General features: G+C 38.0%; 1 long non-coding RNA gene across 1 annotated transcript; it reads left to right on the forward strand.

Moving 5' to 3' along the window:
• Window positions 1-9,949: 9,949 nt before the first annotated feature.
• Window positions 9,950-15,374, forward strand: LOC129650120 (uncharacterized). The gene is made up of 3 exons (XR_008713604.1): window positions 9,950-10,057; window positions 11,986-12,016; window positions 12,247-15,374. It is a non-coding gene; the product is annotated as an uncharacterized LOC129650120 (long non-coding RNA).
• The last annotated feature ends 6,435 nt before the right edge of the window (window positions 15,375-21,809 follow it).

The following is a 21,809-nucleotide window of genomic DNA, read 5'->3' on the forward strand; positions in this document are numbered from 1 at the left end:
AAAATACTCCAAGATACTTGGATTCCAAGAAAAATACAAATAGAGGAAAATACCTCAAAATGATCACTTCTTTGTAAAATTTAAAGTTAACAGCAGAATACATTTCTTCACCTACATGCACAGTCCTTCAAATGGCCCTTGAATCTCAGGCAATGAGACATTCACCAGTTTCTTTGTTTCATACTTTTAAATTTAAAATCTTCTTCAATAGTAACAATAGCAAAGCTGCCAGAGCTTTTTCTGCTTTTGTCCTTGTTGCTCTTTTCACTATAGTTCTGGTGGCCTTTTCTTAACCGTCTCAAGCCAAAAATTCAATTGATTCACACTTTAAAAAATAATTATGGTTTGAAATTGGAATTCCTGTAAAAATACTTCACAGAATACACTGAAATTCTATTATGTAATGTGTGAATGCTTCATAAGCTTACTAATTTGATGTAATGACATCCAAACGCAACTATCAAAAATAAAACAAATTATAGAAATAAATGTTATGTATGCAGACTCATTTTCAAATTAAAGGTTTAAGAGAAGGACTTTGTGCAAATTAGTGTAGATTTAAAATATTCTTAAGAGGAGATCCATCTCATGTGACTTTGTTCAGGACATTCATTTCATCAGACATCCACAGCAACGCTAATTTCATCAGTGAGTACACAGAGTCAGAATGGCTCAGAGGTATATTGCTTTTGGAAGGAGACTTTAGGACAAAAACATTTCTCACATTTGCATATGTGTCAACTTGGGAAATCACTGCTTCTCAAAGCTTTAAATAGTTTTTTTTTTTTTTTTTTTGTGGCAGACAGATGTGGAAAGCAATATTTCAGACATAAGTTTCCATTGTTCTTCAGCAGCACAACGTACAGGGCTATGCACAGAGCGTGGCTATGATACAGACTAGAAGCCAAAAAGAAACTGAGGCATCTTCGGCTTAGCTCACTAAATCCTCAGAGGCAGTTTCTTCACTGGAAGATGATTCACAGGATCCACAGGATGACTTTCAGCTCTAAAAGGCTGACTCTGTGGAATGATCAGTTAGCTGAGGAAATGTTTGATTCCCCGCAGCCAAATACCCTCTATAAGTATATAGTCATGCTCTCAAAAGTCTTGGTACTTACTGTGTTAAGTACAGAAAATGACCTATTCATTTAAGATTGACTTTTGTTAAAAGAACGACCTATCAATGAAGAAATTTAGACTTTGATGCAATTCAACTCCTGGGTTTATATCCAGAAAAAATGAAACATTAATTTGAAAAGATATATGCACCCCAATATTTACAGCAACATTATTTCTAATAGCCAAGATATGGAAGCAACCTAAATGTCCACTGGACAGACAAAATTGAACGGATAAAGAAGATGTGGTGCACACACACACACACACACAGGAGTATTGCTCAACCATAAAAAAGAATTAAATTCTACCACTGCAGCAATTTATTATGCTTTGTGAAACAAGTCAAATGGAGAAAGATAAACACTGTATGATCTTATTTACATATGGAATATAAAAAAATACAAATGAATATAGGTAGCAAAAGAGAAATACATTCACAGGTATAGAAAACAAACAAGTGGTTACTGGTGGGGAGGGGTAAACAGGGCAGGGGCAAGACAGGGGTATGGGATTAAGAGATATAAACTACTATGTATAAAGTAGATAAGCACAAGGATACATTGTACAGCAGAGGGAATTAAGCCATTATCTTATAATAACTTTTAATAGAGTATAAACTGTAAAAATATGGAATCACTCTACTGTGATTCTGAAACTAATATTGTAAATCAACTATATTTTGATAAAAACAGAATTCAAATTTAAGCTGGCTATCTAAAAATTTAATTCTATAGTATTCAATTCAAAACCTGACAAAGAAAGATACTTCTATATCGTTCACTGCTATTATTACTGATACTAATATTGATGTTACTTCTATAATCACTATTAGTTCTACTTCTATGACCATTACTATCATTACCACAACCACCCCTTGCCTGGGCCTTCTGTAATAGCCTCCTCACTAATTTTACTAGCTCTCCTCTTGTACTTTTACTGTTCATCATTGCCTTCATCACTTTTTATCATTCCATTTTCCATATTGCAATCAGACTGAGCGCTCAAAAGTGTGAATGAGACTGTATCACACTTCTGCTTAAACTCTTCCAGTGATTGACCATTTGCTCAAAGTAAAATGCAAGCTACTTATCCTGTTAAACATAAATAATCTTGCCCTGTTTACTAATTTCATACCTAAGAAGTATAGCTGGGGTACAGAGGAAGGCACAGATCATAGTACCCTGGCCCTCAAGGCCCCCAATCCTACTGAACTTACTCATGCCCCAGAGCCTTCGTACCTGGGATTCCCACCACCTGGGATTCTCATGCCCCAGTCTTTGTGTGGCGCTTTCTGCCAGCTGCTGTTATCTTCACTGTTAAAGTGCCACCTCCTGACAGAGTCCTTTCCTGGATGCCCAGTGCCATCCTATCACTCTCTAGCTTATCATCTTTTTATTGCTTCTGGCATAGCTTGCAATTTTTATGGTCAAGTCTTTGCTGTCCAACATATAAATGGCATGAGGGCAGGAATCGTGTCTGTTTTCACATAAAATTGTGCTTAATCCATTGTAAGTACTCAAAAATATTTTGAACAAATGGAGGAATAAATTATTACTAATAATAGCTTGTATTTACTGATCATTTACTAAGAACTGATGTGCTGTGATTACATTATCATAAGTAACCTACAGTGTCAGCTGGTAAGGGAAAGAAGTGTTAATTATCTCAGTTTTATAGCCTATTACATATGCCAGGCTTAGGGAAGAAGACAAATATGGACCTAGACACTTTGAGTCCAAATATTCAAAATTTACATACCAAGCTAATAAACTGTTACATAAAATATGTTCTCTACTTTTATCTTGGCAATATATCAACATAAAAATATGTAACATCAGGGTTACATTTTTTTAATTCCTCAAACTCCACACAGGGACACAGAGATAAGGGGAAAGATCATTCTGGATCCCAACCTCCCACCCTAGACCACATTCCACTCTTCAAGAGACCTCATATGTTCAGTCTGTGGACAGCCCAGCTCCTGTGTCTCAGCTCAGTCCCAGCTCTACCAAATAGCTTTCCCTGGAGGACACTTTGTTCTTGTGGTCTACCCATGGAAAACAGACAAGGAGAGATGCCTGTGCAGGACCCGAAAGTGGGTACAAGGTCATCTGCACAATAGGCCCCAGGAATCCAAAAGCTTGTTTTAAAAGTGGAGATGCAGGTGCTAGGTAAACACATGCCCCTTGGTGGCATGAACTCTTCCTCTTGTGATGAAAGGTGTGGCCAGAGGAAGAGGAGAGCTTTCTAAAGCAAGGACCCCTTTCACCCAAGTCTAAAAAAATAAGACTAAAAAGTTTGAGTCTTAAAAAAGTGAGTGGCAGTTTGATTTCCAATCCACCCATTCTTATTTCAATACCCATGCTTTTAACCACTCTGACAACCTTGTCACATCACAGTAAACACAGAAAATGATGTTTGTAATGCATATTGGAATAAATCTTTCCAGACATGCCAAGCCATGTCGTGATGTCTTGAATGCTAAGAGAATCAATATTTAGACCCATCAAAGATCCTTTAAGGCAAACCAGTGCACTGAACACTAGAAAGTTGAGCACTGTGCTTTACTTTACATTGAAAATGTCATGAAATTATAAAAATCTCATCAAAATGTAAGCCAGACTATTTGAATAACAGGTAAGTAATTTCATTCTAGCAAATGTTGTTGAGTTCTTGCTTTGTATAAAACTTTTGCTAAATGCTTGGGGCAGGGAAGGGAGAATGGCTACAAGGATAAATAAGATATAGTCATCATCTTCAAAAGATGTGTCATTTGTTTGGGAAAATGCAAATGAACCATTGGATACAATAAAAAGCAGGATGAGTGAAGTGATTTGATAGCACTATAAAAAGTTTAGTTCAGGAGTACAGGAGCGTTGGGTTTATTCTCACTGAAGGATCAGAGGAAGGAGTTAATGAAAATCCAATGGATCATGAAAGATAAGTAGGACTTAAATAGTTCAAGTTGGTGGGGAGGACTTTCTGGGTTGCTATAATAACATAAGCATAGGCAGGACAATCGTAATACATCATGGGCAAGTCCAAGGTGCGTAGAATGAAGAATATTCTGGGAGATGGGTTTGGAAAGGTAGTTTTGTGTCAGACCAAAGAAGAGCATGAATGAAATGTGAAGACATCTGAATTTTATCTTCAGACCACAGACAGGCACTGATGAATTTTGTTGAGGCAAGGAGTAACATGATTTTAATTGTTTTGAGAACATAACTGAAGGAATTCATTAAGAAAAAATATTAGTAGTGCTAATAACGTGAAGGTGAGGTAAGTTTTAGATGGAGCAGTACTGGTGGAAATGCAAAGAATTTGATAGAAAAGTTAGGAAGAAGTTGAATAAACTGAGATGAGTAATCCTTTGATAATGAGTTCCTGGGAAAGGCTGACAAAGATTAGAAAGTGTACAATATGGACAACTAGAGGGATAAAGGCTAAAGGCTCAGGAGACACATTTGATAATAAATGTTATCAAATACATAGGTTTGGAGTTTATATTGGAAAAGTGAAGTGAAGTTGCTCAGTCGTGTCCGACTCTTTGTGACCAGTGGACTGTAGCCCACCAAGCTCCTCCGTCCATGGGATTCTCCAGGCAAGGATACTGGAGTGGGTTGCCATTTCCTTCTCCAGGGCATCTTCCCGACCCAGGGATCAAACCCAGGTCTCCCACATTGCAGGCAGATGCTTTAACCTCTGCACCACCAGGGAAGCCCATATTCAAAAAGAGGAGGGCTCAACTCGACCAGAGAGGGAAAGAATGGAAAAGAGATTTACAGAAAGGAAGAAGTGATAAGGCTGTCTCATGACTTTAATAAAGAATGATTTGTGTTTTCTCAGTGAGTGAGAACCCAAGATCCATTAGTTGAGAAAGACAGGATTAGATTAAGGCTGGGTTTTTAAAAATCATTTTAAAAGTTTTTAAATTATGAGACTTGGATGAAGATTTGGGAAATGGATTGCCAGGTAATTTGGATCCTCATTTGGTTGTCTGATGTACCGTGTACTTTATCGACTGGTAGGTGGAGAAGTAATTCAATAAAAGTTCTGACACTAAAATGGTCTTACAAGAATGTTTTATGTTCTTCTCTAGGATTTGTAGATGTTTAAGTGATTTTTTATTTTCAAAGTGTTTATATTTTAGAAACTATTAGAAAAAAGGCATGTCTGTCATGTCTGCAAACAAGACTGATCGTATTTTGGATTTGTGAATGGATAAAATCAATGAAAACAAGAGTAGAACAGCAAACATAATATTTTATACCAACTTAATAAAACTACTTAAGGTGCTCCCCCTTTATACTTTTTAGCATATGGTTCTGGAAGATGAGATGTTTCAGCAAGCTGTTCAGTCTTGGCCATAATATAAAATGGATTGAAATTTTGAACTAAAAGGAAAAAATAAAAAATAAAAGTAAACAATGGCTTGAACAAAAAGCGCCTAGAACTGAATTGGCCCTATTTAATAGCCATTTATACAAATAGCTGGTTTCACAAAATCAACTGACATTCGCCTAAAACATTATCAACCTCCTTTTAGGATGTGAATAATAATGGGATTTATTTTGTCATCTCAAAATTAGCCTCTGTAAATCCACACAGTTCTAATTTATCTACCCTAATATCAGGAAGATTTAGTGGTAAGACACTTTAATTAGTGCTCTCTCTGTACTTGGTAGTTAGTTCCTACCATTTCAGCCTCTTCAGGTTTTATGTGCACCCTGTAATTCTAGTGTGCTGCAAAGCAAATATAGATCACCAAAAGGTTACCTCTCAGAATACTTAATAAAGATAAAAAATAGCAAAATAGAAGCTCTATTTCAAATGCCAGATTACAGCACAACTTGATTCAAGAACATAATTTGAACTACAAAAACCAAAATTATTTCAGCAAGAGACTACAGTGACATCAGGAAAGAATGAATGATACCTGCGAGGAAGAATCAATAGAAATTGGCAACTCATTGCATGTGGGGGGTCAAAGATAAGTCCAAAGTCTCTAGCCCAGCTGACTTGGAGAAGGACTGGGATCACAGGGCTCAAAGAGTTGGGAGAGAAAAGAATCAAAAACGTTACTGGAGGAATAGGAGAAAACTATAAGGGAGGAGAGGTATTTCATGCTTGTAAATGAAAAGGAAGGAGAAGAGACTCAGAAATGACAAAAGGAAGATCAGCTGATGAAGTTCCTATGACCTGACCTTTATTTTCTCAGGGATACAAGGTAATCAGATGTGTGTGAAGGAATAGTTGCTGGGGTTAGTGGAATACAGGATAGATTCTCCCCTCCCCTAATGGTCTAGAATTACTACTAGGGCCTCCCTGGTGGCTCAGTGGTAATTAAAGAACCTGTCTGCCAATGCAGGAGACATAGGTTCGATCCCTGGGTTGGGAAGGTCCCCTGAAGAAGGAAATGGCAACCCACTCTAGTATTCTTGCCTGGGAAATCCCATGGACATAGAAGCCTGGCTGGCTACAGTTCATGGGGTCACAAAGAGTTGGGCACAACTTTAGCAACTGAACAACAGAATTTCCATTCCTGGCAGAAATATGAGATCCTACATTTATGAACGAGGGTTAAAAACAAGAAGGCTCAGAACCCCAAGTCTTTATCATATAACAAATACTCTACAGCTAGAGTGAAGATTTTAAGCTGGATGTAATAGTGAAATATTTGAAAGAACAAACAGACCAGCTTTTTTCGAGCTGATAGCACAGTCTCAAAGGCTAATGGATCATCATCCCCAGAGGGTCCGTGAGCCAAGGACATTAAAACTACTGAGATTTTAAGCAGACTCTCCCTCTTATCTGATTAACAAATTTTTCCAAGTTCTCCCACACTTCCACCAATGTAGGGCACCAGAAATTATTGGTTGTCTACCCTAAGCCCATCCACCCTTCTTGGATGTTTTCGTTGGAAAATTCTCCCCTCCACTATGTGACTCAGTGGTAAACTAAACAGTCTGAGTCATCATGGAAATCAAATTGCTTTGCCATGGACTGGTTTAGAAAGGAGTATATATACAATCAATTCTGGCCAATGAGACCTGAGGAAGTTGACTTCAGGGCCTCTGGGTATGGCTAAGCATTATCTTTTTTTCTCTGGATGTTCTGGTATTTGAATGAGACTTATAGAAATATTGGAGAAGGAAATGGCAACCCACTCCAGTACTCTTGGCTGGAAAATCCCATGGACGGAGGAGGCTGGTAGGCTACAGTCCATGGGGTCGCAAAGAGTCCGACACAACTGAGCGACTTCACTTTATAGACATATACACTCATCTAGTAACCATAAGCGGGTAAGCCAGAAGACAAAGCTGATAGGCTGAATGGTAAAAGGGGAAGACAGAAAGAATATCTTATCAGATTCTATATTAACCACACCTCAGTTCTCTATTTTACGAGAGATAATGCATTTTTCTTCTATCATACTTTAAGTTTTTGTTTGCTGTTATTTGGAACAAATTATATCTTAACTGATTTAAGAGGGTGGAAGGAGCAGAGGAGAGAGAAATTACCAAATCTCATTTTCTGATTGATTTCTCCCATCCAACCAAGGGCTTCCCTGGTGACTCAGACGGTAAAGAATCCGCCTTCAATGTGGGAGACATGTCCGATCCCTAGATTGGGAAGATCCACTAGAGGAGGGCATGGCAACCCACTCCAGTATTCTCACCTGGAGAATTCCATGGACAGAGGAGCCTGGCGGGCTGCAGTCCATGGGGCCGCAAAGTCAGACACAACTGAGCGACTAAACACAGCAAGCACACACCAAACCAAGGCACTTTTAACAGAGGTCTGGTTTGTGTTATAATGCACACAGTTACACACACAGTGTTATTGTTATACATTTACATAGCTCCCTACGGTTGTCAATTTCTCTAAACACCAACACTTTGAAAGAGCCCTCAAGATCATAAATACAAGTTCTGTGAACTGTGAAAAGAAGAGCCTCTTAAAGCACGGAGTACAAAGATAAGCCATTTGAGGATATACAGATAAAAATCTTCAAGAGGGAAGAATATGAAAACAGATTTATTTCAAAGCAGATCATCTCTAATGAGCTTTAAGACGTTTATGATTTGCTTTTAAACAGTAGGCAATGAAAACAAAGTTTCATGTAGAATATACTGTCTGACTTAAAAATAGTATTTACAAAACATGGCAATGTATTTTAAAACTGCTGGTTATAATAGCTAAACTTCTTGGAGCATCTTTAAAATGCTTTGAAAGTATGATCCCCAAAAGCATCATTTTATATAATGACCTTATAAGAATTTTGGTTGACAAGTCAAATATGTTAATAAGGAAATATCCAAAGAGGAAAATTTATCAGCCCTTATTAACAAATTATAAATATATGTTGTATATATATGTGTGTGTATATACACATATTTTAAAAAATTCATTTGTCTGCAAACACTATAAAATCACAGTCTAAATTACACTGGGATTCTGATACGGTTGTACATTTTTCCCTAAATATTTTTTTAAAATCAGGAGTTTTTAATAGGCAAAGGAGGTATAAATAATCTATATTGAATGGTAGAGCTTAAAGCTCCCTATATGGAATCATATAGGGAACAACATGATGCTATTGTACAAGGTAATCAAAAGCCTTTCAACAAAAACATCACTTGCTCATACACATTTTGTCTATTATAAATGTATATATGATATTCTCATAATATTTAAAGAATCATATGCAGCTTTCTGTTGCCTTTAAAATGCAAGAAACAATTTCTTCTTCTTTAAAGTATAGTTTAAACAATTAGAGTGGAAAATATTCACAATGAATATCCTTCAAATGAATCTCCTAAAGACCTTCTCTTTAGGGAATCTTATGCATGACTAGCACTGCAGGTGGAAGCCCATGTGATAGGGAAGAACTACAGGAGGAAAGCTGTGCAGACAGGGAACACAAAAGCAATCAAGACGAACGGGTCAAGAGTTTCTGAAAACAAAGGAGAGATGCCATCCAGTGGCTGACGAATGAATTCTTTTTGAAGTGAAAAAGTTTTCCTGTACACTGCCATCTGGTGGGCAATGTTGGGAATAATTGTAGATCAATAAAACTATACAATATGGATATCAGTCTTTCATATGATCCATAATTTAAGACTTGGTAACTCCAAACTGCAATTAACATAGTAAACCCCATTAACAACACTTATTATTTAACGTAGAGTGATGAGAGATTCATAAGGAATATTAATAATGGATTATCAGTCACAATTCTTTGTGAGGGGAAAGGGAGCATGTTTAAAATTATTACATCTGGCTTAATAAATTTAAGGAATTATCCCACAATAAATTCAAATTGAGAAGATGTTTACATGTATTTAATCTTGGAGCTATAATTTTTTTAAATTATACCTACTGGCAACCCAATGGTAGGATCATAAGCTTTTGTTATTGTTATTGCTCATTTTGCTTTTTACTTTAACTAGACTTTGATTAATTCATTTCCATCTTTAAAAAATATTTCTTGACAATCTTCCTTAAACTAGGCACTGTTCTAGGTATATTAGCATAAGCAAAAGAGACATTTACCCTGCACTTAAGAAGTTTATATATAATCTAATGTAGGGATAAACACTTGAAGAGATGTATTCATCTATTCATTTAAAATATACATATTAAGTATACATTATTTCTTACGCCTTCTTTAGGGATATATTGGTGAACAAAATAGGCAAGGGTTCTTCCTCTCAAGTAGTGCTTTGACGTGTAATGGTGGACGTGAACAAATGCTGTAAATAGGAACCTTTTCTAGGAAGAGACATTTAAGCTGGGATGTGAAACATGAGAAACAGTCAGCAGAGTACAGTGCAGGAGCCAAGAGCATGGGGACAGAATTGCAGGTGCAAACGCAAAGGTCCTGAGACAGGGGAAACAGCAGAATAACTGGAAGGAAGAATGGGAAACAACACAGGTATTCTCGCATTTTGAGAGAAAGTTTCCTTTTAATGTTTTGTTTGAAGAGAAAAATTTGAGAACAACCTACTAATACCATATCACAGCTTTCTGCCAGCTTTATAAATACTAGAGGATGACACTTCTGATCTGCAAATATTCTTGATATATACTGCTTGTGCTCAGGAAATCAGAAAGACAAAAAGCTGATGCTTATTTTTCTTCACTCACCAGTTATAATTCACTTTCTCATCTGAACTTCCCTAGTAGAGCACTAATCTTACCTTCTGATAAATTAGTCTAGTGATTTTGTGCTCATCTTCCCTATAAGACAATAAGTGCTTGAGAATAAACACTGTCTTCTTCATTGCTTTCAATGCCACAATACTGTCCTTTATACTTGGGAGCTTTAAAATAGATACCTAAATATATTAAATTTTAAGTATAATATTAATTCATTATAACACAGAATTTTGATTTTTAAAATTAGAACCTTCACCTCCCCTAAAGGAAAATTTAGATACAAGCTAATTTTGAGTTCCTTTATTCTTTTAGATTTCAATCATAAGATAAATTAAAGTCACCTATCTAAAGGTATAAGATAATCACATTTAATCCTTCCTTGGAGAAACCCCCACTATAAAAACCTATCAGTGTACAGACTAAACCATTTCATCATTTTCACTTTACAAGCCATTCTGTAAGCTTTACATCAGTTTGGAGTTTGAAAGCCCCTAATTCATGAACTCTTCTTATGGGCACAATATATTCTTAATAAATACTATTTTACTGATCTGGTTTTAATTTTTACTGTTTCTGTATTTTTGAAAATGGTAAGATCAAATCATGCAGCCTCTAAAGTGCAGAGGAGGTAAGGACAGGAGAAAAAATGAACTATCCCTTCTATCTCTCTTTCAGATAAGGTTAGCTGACATTACCCAAATAGCAAAAGAGAGCCCCTCCCTCTTTCATAGACAGCCCTCATTCCAGCAAGACCACACCCTTTGTAGGAGTACACTGCTTTCTGCAGCCCTGGAGCTGTGTCCTTTTAGCCAGCCCAACTTAGTTCACAAAGGATTACATCAAAATCCTTAGAGCTTCCACCAATCCACTGCTGGGCCTGCTCTAAGCAAACATGACCAAAAGTTACTACTGTGACCACCTCTGTTCATGTCTGCCTTCCCAGCACCCCATCTCTCAACCATTTTGCTTCTGGAGAATGCTTTAGATTCTTCCTGCAAAACTTTTATAAGATGGTGATTCACCATCAATCCCATTGGCTGACCAAGCATTCACCCAACCTGCCCCAATTCACAGACACCACCCATCTCTTCCTAAATGATTCCTTGGTACCTTCTTCATGGATCTTGGCTAAAACAACCTACCAACCTAAAATATCAGCTAGAGTAAAACTTACTTAAAAGACATCTGCTCTACACAAATGAGTAAAAAGGAAAGATGAAAGTTTAACAATATTATTTTGCCTGATGAGCTTAAAGTCTGCATTGCTTTATTTCTCTAGTCTTATTTGGGTTACATTTTTAAACGTGCATAAAAACATACCTTCACAACCTATAAAATCTGACGTGGGGAAGTCTTTTATCCTGTTCCAGCATCATTTCTTAAATGTAATAATATGGATTCTGTATGCCCCTTTTAATTGTAAAAGCTCTAATGTTATTCTGAGTAAATTCATTCTTTGAATATGCTTTCTCCTGAGACAGTCAACTCTGCTGTTTGCTTCTTATAGACAGCTATCACTACAATTACCTTGATTTCAAAAATGAATGATTTATAGCCAAGCAAGAGTGAGTGATTACATCTAAAGGGGAAAAATACCTATTTATTATTTCTCCTTTGATCTCCTTCCACAATCTGAGATGTAACATATTCAATAATGATTTCAGTATCTGTGAACATGCTTCTATTCTTTTCTCTTTTATTCAGAGATATGGTGACCAGGAAAGCAGAATAAAAGGTAAGACGTAATCTGGAATGTAACTAATGCTCACCATTTGACTTGAGGACATCTCTTTTAGTAGACAATGACATTGGAATACAGATGCTATTTCTGCTATGTTTTCATGTCTGAAGTTGCCACATATTAATTAGCAATCACAGCTTTGCCTCTGTGATTTCATTGCAGTCCTAACTTGATTACATAGCATCTCTCTCCTCTGACAATAGGGTGTCCACTTATTTCTACAGAAGCACTATTCTTTTCTTTATTGAGCACCAACCATGGACCAGAGGCCAGAGCACAGGATCAAAGAATACTGGCCACTAAAGGACCCCTATCCTGGCACATAGCTTCCCAGGTCATGCAGTGGTAAACAATCCATCTGCCAATGCAAGAGATGCAGGTCTGGAAGACCCTCTGGAACAGGAAATGGCAACCCTCTCCAGTATTCTTGCCTGGAAAATTCCATGGACACAGGAACCTGGTGGGCTACAGTCCATGGAGTTGCAAAGAGTCAGACACGACTAAGTGATGGAGCACACCATCTGGCACAGAAATGGGACTATGTACAAATATTTTACTTTTAATAAAATTTGATTAGAACTACAAGAAAGATAAGTACCAACAAGTATGGAGGAGAAAGAGACTGGCTGCATGGGTCGGTCCAGGAATGTTTTACAAAGTAGGTGTCATTTTTAACCCATCCTTCATCTTGAAGGATAAAGCAGAGTTCACCAAACAGACAAGATAAGAGAAAGCATTTCAGGTAGAGAGAGAGCAGGGCATGCAAGGCTTGACAATACACAGAACATTGGGTCTAGATATAGTTTGACAGTTCAGTTCAGTTGAATCACTCAGTTATGTTGACTCTTTGCAACCCCATGGACTGCAGCATGCCAGGCTTCCCTGTCCATCACCAACTCCCGGAGCTTGCTCAAACTTATGTCCATTGAGTCAGTGATGCCATTCAACTATCTCATCCACTGTTGTCCCCTTCTCCTCCTGCCTTAAATCTTTCCCAGCATCAGGGTCTTTTCCAATGAGTTGGTTGTTTGCATTAGGTGGCCAAAGTACTGGAGTTTCAGCTTCAGCATCAGTCCTTCCAATGAATATTCAAGACTGATTTTCTTTAGGATGGACTGGTTGGATCTCCTTGCAGTCCAAGGGACTCTCAAGAGCCTTCTCCAACACCACAGTTCAAAACCATCAATTCTTCACTGCTCAGCTTTCTTTATAGTCCAAATCTCACATACATACATGACTACTGGAAAAACCGTAGCTTTGACTAGATGGACCTTCGTTGGCAAAGTAATGTCTCTGCTTTTTATTATGCTGTCTGGGTTTATCATAGCTTTTCTTCCAAGGAGCAAGCATCTTTTAATTTCATGGCTGCTGTCACCATCTGCAGTCGTTCTGGAGCCCCCCCAAAAAAGTCTGTCAGTGTTTCCATTGTTTCCCCATCTATTTGCCATGAAGTGATGGGACCAGATACCATGATCTTAGTTTTCTGAATGTTGAGCTTTAAAGCCAGCTTTTTCACTCTCCTCTTTCACCTTCATCAAGAGGCTCTTTAGTTCTTCTTCGCTTTCTGCCATACGGGTGGTTTCATTTGCATATCTGAGGTTATTGATATTTCTCCTGGCAATCTTGATTCCAGCTTGTGCTTTATCCAACCTGGCATTTCACATGATGTACTCTGCATATAAGTTAAATAAGTAGGGTGACAATACACAGCCTTGATGTACTCCTTTCCTGATTAGTTTGACAGGGTCAGAACAGAAGGCTTATAGAGCAGGTGCAGTGAGGATGAGGTGGTAGCAGGAGGCTGAGAGGCTCTTGTTATGTTAAAGAAGTTGCCCTTGATCCTACAGGTTAATGTGGATTTGGAGAGGCAAACAAAGTAGTATTTCACAAAGTACATTCCACAGGCCACCAGTCCTCTCTGTACTTCTAAGAAAGAAGTTTTTGGTCACTATAGTTCAGTAAAATTTATATAAGTTATATACTAAGACATATTCTGAGGGACTTTCCTGGCTTCCGTGAGGCTCGGGTTCCATCCCCAGTCAGGGAACTAAGATGCCACATGTTGTGAGGCATGGCCAAAAACAAAACAAAACAAACAAAAAATCCCACCCTTTGGATAGTATAATGTACAAATCCCAAAAGCCCTGATTAATCTTACAATGAGGAAACGTGTTTAACAATATTTAAGCCAGAATTTCCAAAATGTAACATCTCTGACATTCTACAGAATGAGTGTTTTGCAGAGCAATATGGGAAATATTTGGCCTTGAATTAGATTGGCATTTTAGAAGAGTTGTTTCAAGATCATCTTCTAAAGTAATCCAATAGACATTAGAGGGAGAAATAGGTAGCCAAGTGCTATAGTGGTACAGATAAAAATGATGAGTTCTTTAACAGGATAACAAATATTTAAGGGAGAGACTTTTGAGAATATGCTATCTGACTGGGTGGGAAGTGAGTGGGTACAGTGTAAAGAAGATGGAGGAGAAGATGGACCCTGTGTTGTCAAACAGGGTAACTTAACAGATGCTGGGGTCATCTGATAAAAAAGGGAAATAAGAGAAAGTTGGGAGCAAAATAGTGATCTTGTGCTGATGTGGTGAAACCCTTCATGCCATGGGCTCAATAGAAGGTCAAAAAATCCATGTGATAGTGATGATCGGGGTATGTCAAGGCTGTATATTGTCACCCTACTTATTTAACTTATATGCAGAGTACATCATGTGAAATGCCAGGCTGGATGAAGCACAAGCTAGAATCAAGATTGCCGGGAAAAATATCAATAACCTCAGAAACACAGATGACTTCACCCTTATGGCAGAAAGGGAAGAAGAACTAAAGAGCCTCTTGATGAAAGTGAAAGAGGAAAGAGAAAAAGTTGGCTTAAAATTCAACATTCAGAAAACTAAGATCATGGCATCTGGTCCCATCACTTCATGGAAAATAGATGGGGAAACAGTGCAAACAGTGACAGACTTATTTCTGGGGCTCCGAAATGACTGCAGATGGTGACAGCAGCCATGAAATTAAAAGACACTTGCGCCTCGGAAGAAAAGTTATGACCAACCTGGACAGCATATTAAAAAGCAGAGACATTACTGTACCAACAAAGGTCCATCTAGTCAAAGCTTTGGTTTTTCCAGTGGTCATGTATGTATGTGAGAGTTGGACTATAAAGAAAGCTGATCACCAAAGAATTGATGGTTTTGAACTGTGGTGTTGGAGAAGACTCTTGAGAGTCCCTTGGCCTGTAAGGAGATCTAACTAGCCCATCCTAAAGAAAGTCAGTCCTGAAAATTCATTGGAAGGACTGATGCTGAAGCTGAAACTCCAATACTTTGGCCACCTGATGCGAAGAACCAACTCATTGGAAAAGACCCTGATGCTGGGAAAGATTGAAGGCAGGAGGAGAAGGGGACGACAGTGGATGAGATAGTTGAATGGCATCACTGATGTGATGGACTGAGTTTGAGCAGGCTCCGGAAATTGGTGATGGACAGGGAAGCCTGGCATGCTGCAGTCCAAGGGGTCACAAAGAGTTGGACCCAACTGAGCAACTGAACTGAACTGATAGTGATGACTGCAATATTACATAGAAAATATTTTTCATTATAATAGTAAATGATTGGATCTGATTGAGCTATGAGACCCATTTCTTTACATATTTATATATACAAACTTATCTAAATGAAATTTATTTACACCAAGAGAAATTGTATATTTACAGAAATTGTATATCTATAGAAATCCTCAGGAAAATTCTTTCATAAAATCTGTAACTACAAATGAATGCATCTTTGTGTTGTGTGCTCCTGAATGCTTGCTGATTTTTAAAGTTGAGATAAGCAGAGTGCTGGTGAGTCTTTTGGTAATATCATTGGATAGTCAATACTCCTTCATTCTAGCTAATAAACTGGTAACAGAGTGAACTGTTTTAATTCTTATCCAGAGGTCTGATGGCTTCAGTTCCTGAGGATGAAGTGATATTTCTTTATGAGATAAACAACTGGGGGAGGGTAATATGCCACATGTGTTAAACTGCTCTATATAATGATTTGCTCATACTCATTCAATGCATCTTTACACCTCAAGAAGGCACATCTGAAGATATTCACCTCTGAAAGCATTAGGACTTACATTTTCCAAGAACGGTATTTTATTTTATTAACATCGTTAAGTGGCTTCTCATCAAAAGTGGATGAATGGCTGAAATTATGGAAACAAACTTACAAGGTGGCTAAAACTTCATAATCACATTTTCTAGTTAAAGTACAAGACACTCATTAATGCACCAAGTGTTGCTCTCAGATCTTTGCACATATTCATTCACTTAATTCCTACCACAACAGTATCACGTCAGTGCTATTATTAATCCTGCTCTACAGATGATGAAACTGAAGTTAGGGAGGGCGTTCGAGTGTATGTAGCAAAGTAGGGACTTGAACCCAGGCAGCCTGGCTTAGAGTATGAGCTCTTGACCCCCTGGCTGTCCCTTATCTGTACTTGTTTAGTTGTAACCTTTCAAGCAGGCACCTCCACTGTCCACATGAATTCTATCCATCTAGATTTTTGTATCTATTCATGATCTGAATTTTGTACATTGAGAAAAGTTTCCTCTTACTTCATATGCTTTTATTCAAAAATAAGTTATTTTTATGATAATGATAAATTGGTATTTACATTATAGGAATTTCACTTAGAATTTCTATCCCTTAAAAATTTTTTTTATATTTTAATTAATTACATAAATACTTCTAAATACACAAACTCATTAAATTAAGATCTTTGTGTGATTACTGACTGCCAGGTGCCATGGTAAGTGTACATGCATCATCATATTTAATCATTCCAACATTCACAGGGTATTTTACAGAAACGAAATCTGAGAATCAAAAGGGTAAAAAAATTTTCCCTGGTTTCAGTATCCAGAAAGTTGTCCCCTTAGAAATTATACACTAAAAACTCTATTTATAATAACCAAAACATGGAAGTAATCTGAGTGCCCATCAACAGATGATTGGCTTAAGAAGATGTGGTGTATGTATGCATGTAAAACAGAGTCTTACTCAGCCACAAAAAAGAAATATTGCCATTTGTAGCAATATTGGCTAGACCTAGAGATTATTATGCTTAGTGAATTAAGTCATACAGAAAGACAAATATGTATAAGTACTATATGACAATACTTCTATGTGAAGTCTAAATGAATCTGTATACAAAACAGAAATTCAAAGACACAGCAAACAAACTTAAGGTTATTAGCAAAGGGGAGAGTGAGGGGGAAAGCAACAAATTAGGAGTATGGGATTAACAGTTACAGCTACTATATATAAAATACACAATAAGCAACAAGGATTTGCTCTGTAGCACAGAGAATTATACCCAACATCTTGTAATAACATGTAATATAATCTGCAAATAAAATAAATCACCTGCAACTAACACAACATTGTAAATAAAATATAGCTCAATTTTTTAAATTACAGACTTCTTACTATTTTGGGGATCATTATGGGTTTGTAATGATCATTATGGACAGAAATGGTATGGACCTAACAGAAGCAGAAGATATTAAGAAGAGGTGGCAAGAATACACAGAAGAACTGTACAAAAAAGATCTCCGCGACCCAGATAATCACGATGGTGTGATCACTCACCTACAGCCAGACATCCTAGAATGCAAAGTCAAGTGAGCCTTAAGAAGCATCACTACAAACAAAGCTAGTGGAGGTGATGGAATTCCAGTTGAGCTATTTCAAATCCTGAAAGATGATGCTGTGAAAGTGCTGCACTCAAAGTGCCAGGAAATTTGGAAAACTCAGCAGTGGCCACAGGACTGGAAAAGGTCAGTTTTCATTCCAAGCCCAAAGAAAGGCCATGCCAAAGAATGCTCAAACTACCGCACGATTGCACTGGTGAGTGCAATTACTTTACACGCTAGCAAAGTAATGCTCAAAATTCTCCAAGCCACGTTTCAACAGTACCTGAACCGTGAACTTCCAGATGTTCAAGCTGCATTTAGATATGGCAGAGGAACCAGAAATCAAATTGCCAGCATCTACTGGATCATTGAAAAATCAAGAGAATACCAGAAAAACATTTACCTCTGCTTTATTGAGTATTCCAAAGCCTTTGACTGTATGGATCACAACAAATTGTGGAAAATTCTTAAAGAGATGGGAATACCAGACCACCTGACCTGCCTCTTGAGAAACCTGTATGCAGGTCAAGAAGCAACAGTTAGAACTGGACTTGGAACAACAGACTGGTTCTAATTGGAAAGGAGTATGAAAAGGCGTATATTGTCACCCTGCTTATTTAACTTCTATGCAGAGTACATCATGAGAAATGTCAGGCTGGGTGAAGCACAAGCTGGAATCAAGATTGCTCCGAGAAATATCAATAAGCTCAGATATGCAGATAACATCTACCTTATGGCAGAAAGTGAAGAGGAACTAAAGAGCCTCTTGATGAAAGTGAAAGAGGACAGTGGAAAAAACTGGCTTAAAACTCAACATTCAGAAAACTAAGATCATAGCATCTGGTCCCATCACTTCATGGCAAATAGATGGGGAAACAATGGAAACAATGACAGACTTTATTTTTCTTGGCTCCAAAATGACTGCAGATAGTGACTGCAGCCATGAAATTAATAGACGCTTGCTCCTTGGAAGAAAAGTTATGACCAACCTAGACAGCATATTCAAAAGCAGAGACATTACTTTGCTGACAAAGGTCTGTCTAGTTGAAGCTATGGTTTTTCCAATTTATAGATGTGAAATTTGGACTATAAAGAAAGCTGAGCACCAAAGAATCGATGCTTTTGAACTGTGGTATTGGAGAAGACTCTTGAGAGTCCCTTGGACTGCAAGGAGATCCAACCAGTCCATCCTAAAGGAAATCAGTCCTGAATATTCATTGGAAGGACTGATGCTAAAGCTTAGGCTCCAATACGTTGGCCACCTGATGTGAAGAACTGACTCATTTGAAAAGACCCTGATGCTGCGAAAGATTGAAGGCAGGAGGAGGAGATGACAGAGGATGAGATGGGTGGATGGCATCATGGACTTGATGGAGATGAGTTTGAGCAAGCTCCAGGAGATGGTGAAGGACAGGGAAGCCTGGCATGCTGCAGTCCATAGGGTCACAAGGAGTTGACAGGACTGAGTGACTGAACTGAACTGAACTGATGGATTTGTAAACTTATTTCCTGTTGACAGTAATTTTAGTTGGGTACCTGATTTCCTCAGTTTTATTTTAAAACTACATTTATAAGAACTAATGGTTTTAAGGAAAACCGCAAAAAACTAAAAATCCCTATAATCCTACATTTAACACTCACTAGCATTGTCTTCGGAGAAGGCAATGGCACCTCACTCCAGTATTCTTGCCTGGAAAATCCCATGGACAGAGGAGCCTGGTAACCTGCAGTCCATGGGGTTGCTAAGAGTCGGACACGACTGAGCTACTTCACTTTCACTTTTCATTTTCATGCCTTGGAGAAGGAAATGGCAACCCACTCCAGTGTTCTTGTCTGGAGAATCCCAGGGATGGGGGAGCCTGGTGGGCTGCTGTCTATGGGGTCGCACAGAGTCAGACACGACTGAAGCGACTTAGCAGCAGCATTGTCTTATTTCTCTTCTTTTTAAAACTATTATAATTTTGATTTCACTTAACATTATGTCATGTTTTATAAGTATCATTTTTAATAACTGCATCTTATTTCATTTACTTGTCATTATAATTTAGTTAACTTCCTTCCAAATATCCAGACTTAGTTTGCTTACAATTAAAAATACTTTTAAAAAGTTACAGTAATCAAATCTATGAGTATTTTTTCTTCTTTGTGGTTAATTGTATCAAAATTAAATTTTAAAAATGAACAGGAGATGGTGTGGTCAAAAGACTGTCTATTTTGCTTGAAATTTATTTCCAAGAGCACGAGAAAGAAAAGTTCCAAAAGATAAGACTATTTCTGGGCTTATCTCAATCTATTTCATCTTTCAATTCTTTGAGCCACAATTCTCAAGACATTTAACACAGATTTCTGTGAAACTGTCCGTTAACATGTATATGTTTGTGACGACACAGTCCTTAGGCTAAGTGATCTTATTTACCTCTCTATACTCCAGAGCACTTAAGATTGTTCTGCATAGAGGAGATAAGCAAAGCTGTATGTTAATTTTGTCATAATCGCAGTGAGTCCAGAAATAACATGCTGTGGATGTGTACAAGGGCCACAGAACCAGACAAGGAAATACCTCAGATCTCAAAGACGCAACCCTCTTCCCTGCTCTAAGTCGAACTATTCACTACCCTTGTTCTGCCTCACACAGTTAATGCTATTACCTCTGATTCCATTCCTAAGATTCTGAAGTAGCAAAAGTGATAAAGGGTTAAGAGCTGAATAAGAAAACGACATTGTGGGCTGGTGTGCTCTGTCTAGAGGGTGGAGACGAGAATGCATTCTGACAAAAGTGGCCTCCACCTCTTACCTTCGCAGCTGTCTGAGATTACCAGGAAACGAAAGAGTGAGTGCTATTTCTGTAGTCGCGTTAAGGAGCCCAAAGGGAAGTCCTCGCATCAGCATAGGAATAGCCCTCCTCTTAGAAGAGAATAACAGATGAGACTGACAGTGGATGAGTCTACGCCACGTGCAGTCTCTATGTGAGATTTACATTCACTTATTTGATCCTTACAAAACCCCTATGAGGTAAGAACCACTATCACCCAGATTGCAGATAAGGAAACTGAGGCTAGGAAAGTTTGAGTGACTTGTTCAAGGCAGCCCTTGAATGGAGCGTGAGGAAGAACCTAGACATGTGCACTTCCGAGCTGCACACATAACCGTCACATCTCTCGGCCTTTCCCTGAAGCTTCATTTCTGCCTCCCTTTCTTCCCAATTATAAAAGTATTCCCTCTTCTAGCTTTTGTGTCCCAAAGCAGAGATTTCTATGAGAAGGTTCGAAATCCATTTAATGCCAAATTAAAAAAAATTCTTAGAAGCATGTTGGTTGTGTGTGTGTGGGTGTAACATTTCTCATTAAGACTGGAGAAAGAATGTTTAAATCTTACCACAAGGTGCTTTAACAAAGAGACACATTTAATTTGGATGAGAGCAAAGAAAGATATTTTTATAATACGAAACACCCACTTGGCTATCTTAAATCTAAGTGTGGGATCTTTATTATTTCAATACGAATTAAGGGAAAAGATGAATTATAACTTTTCTGACACAAAGAAAAAATATAAAGATTAATAAAGTCACTCATATATTACTTATAAAATATCTATCTAAAATGTAAAAAATTATTTTTTAATTTTAAAGTTTCTTTGAGGGTAATGATACCGAGATGTTTTACAGTAGTCACAGAGAGGGTTATCTTCAGTTCAGTTCAGTTCAGTCGCTCAGTCGTGTCCAACTCTTTGCGACCCCATGAATCACAGCACGCCAGGCCTCCCTGTCCATCACCAACTCCTGGAGTTCACCCAGACTCATGTCCATCGAGTCAGTGATGCCATCCAGCCATCTCATCCTCTGTCGTCCCCTTCTCCTCCTGCCCCCAATCCCTCCCAGCATCAGAGTCTTTTCCAATGAGTCAACTCTTCGCATGAGGTGGCCAAAGTACTCGAGTTTCAGCTTCAGCATCATTCCTTCCAAAGAAATCCCAGGGCTGATCTCCTTCAGAATGGACTGGTTGGATCTCCTTGCAGTCCAAGGGACTCTCAAGACTCTTCTCCAACACCACAGTTCAAAAGCATCAATTCTTCGGCGCTCAGCCTTCT

This window comes from Bubalus kerabau, chromosome 4, assembly GCF_029407905.1.
Source record: "Bubalus kerabau isolate K-KA32 ecotype Philippines breed swamp buffalo chromosome 4, PCC_UOA_SB_1v2, whole genome shotgun sequence".
NCBI classification, from domain to species: domain Eukaryota; kingdom Metazoa; phylum Chordata; class Mammalia; order Artiodactyla; family Bovidae; genus Bubalus; species Bubalus kerabau.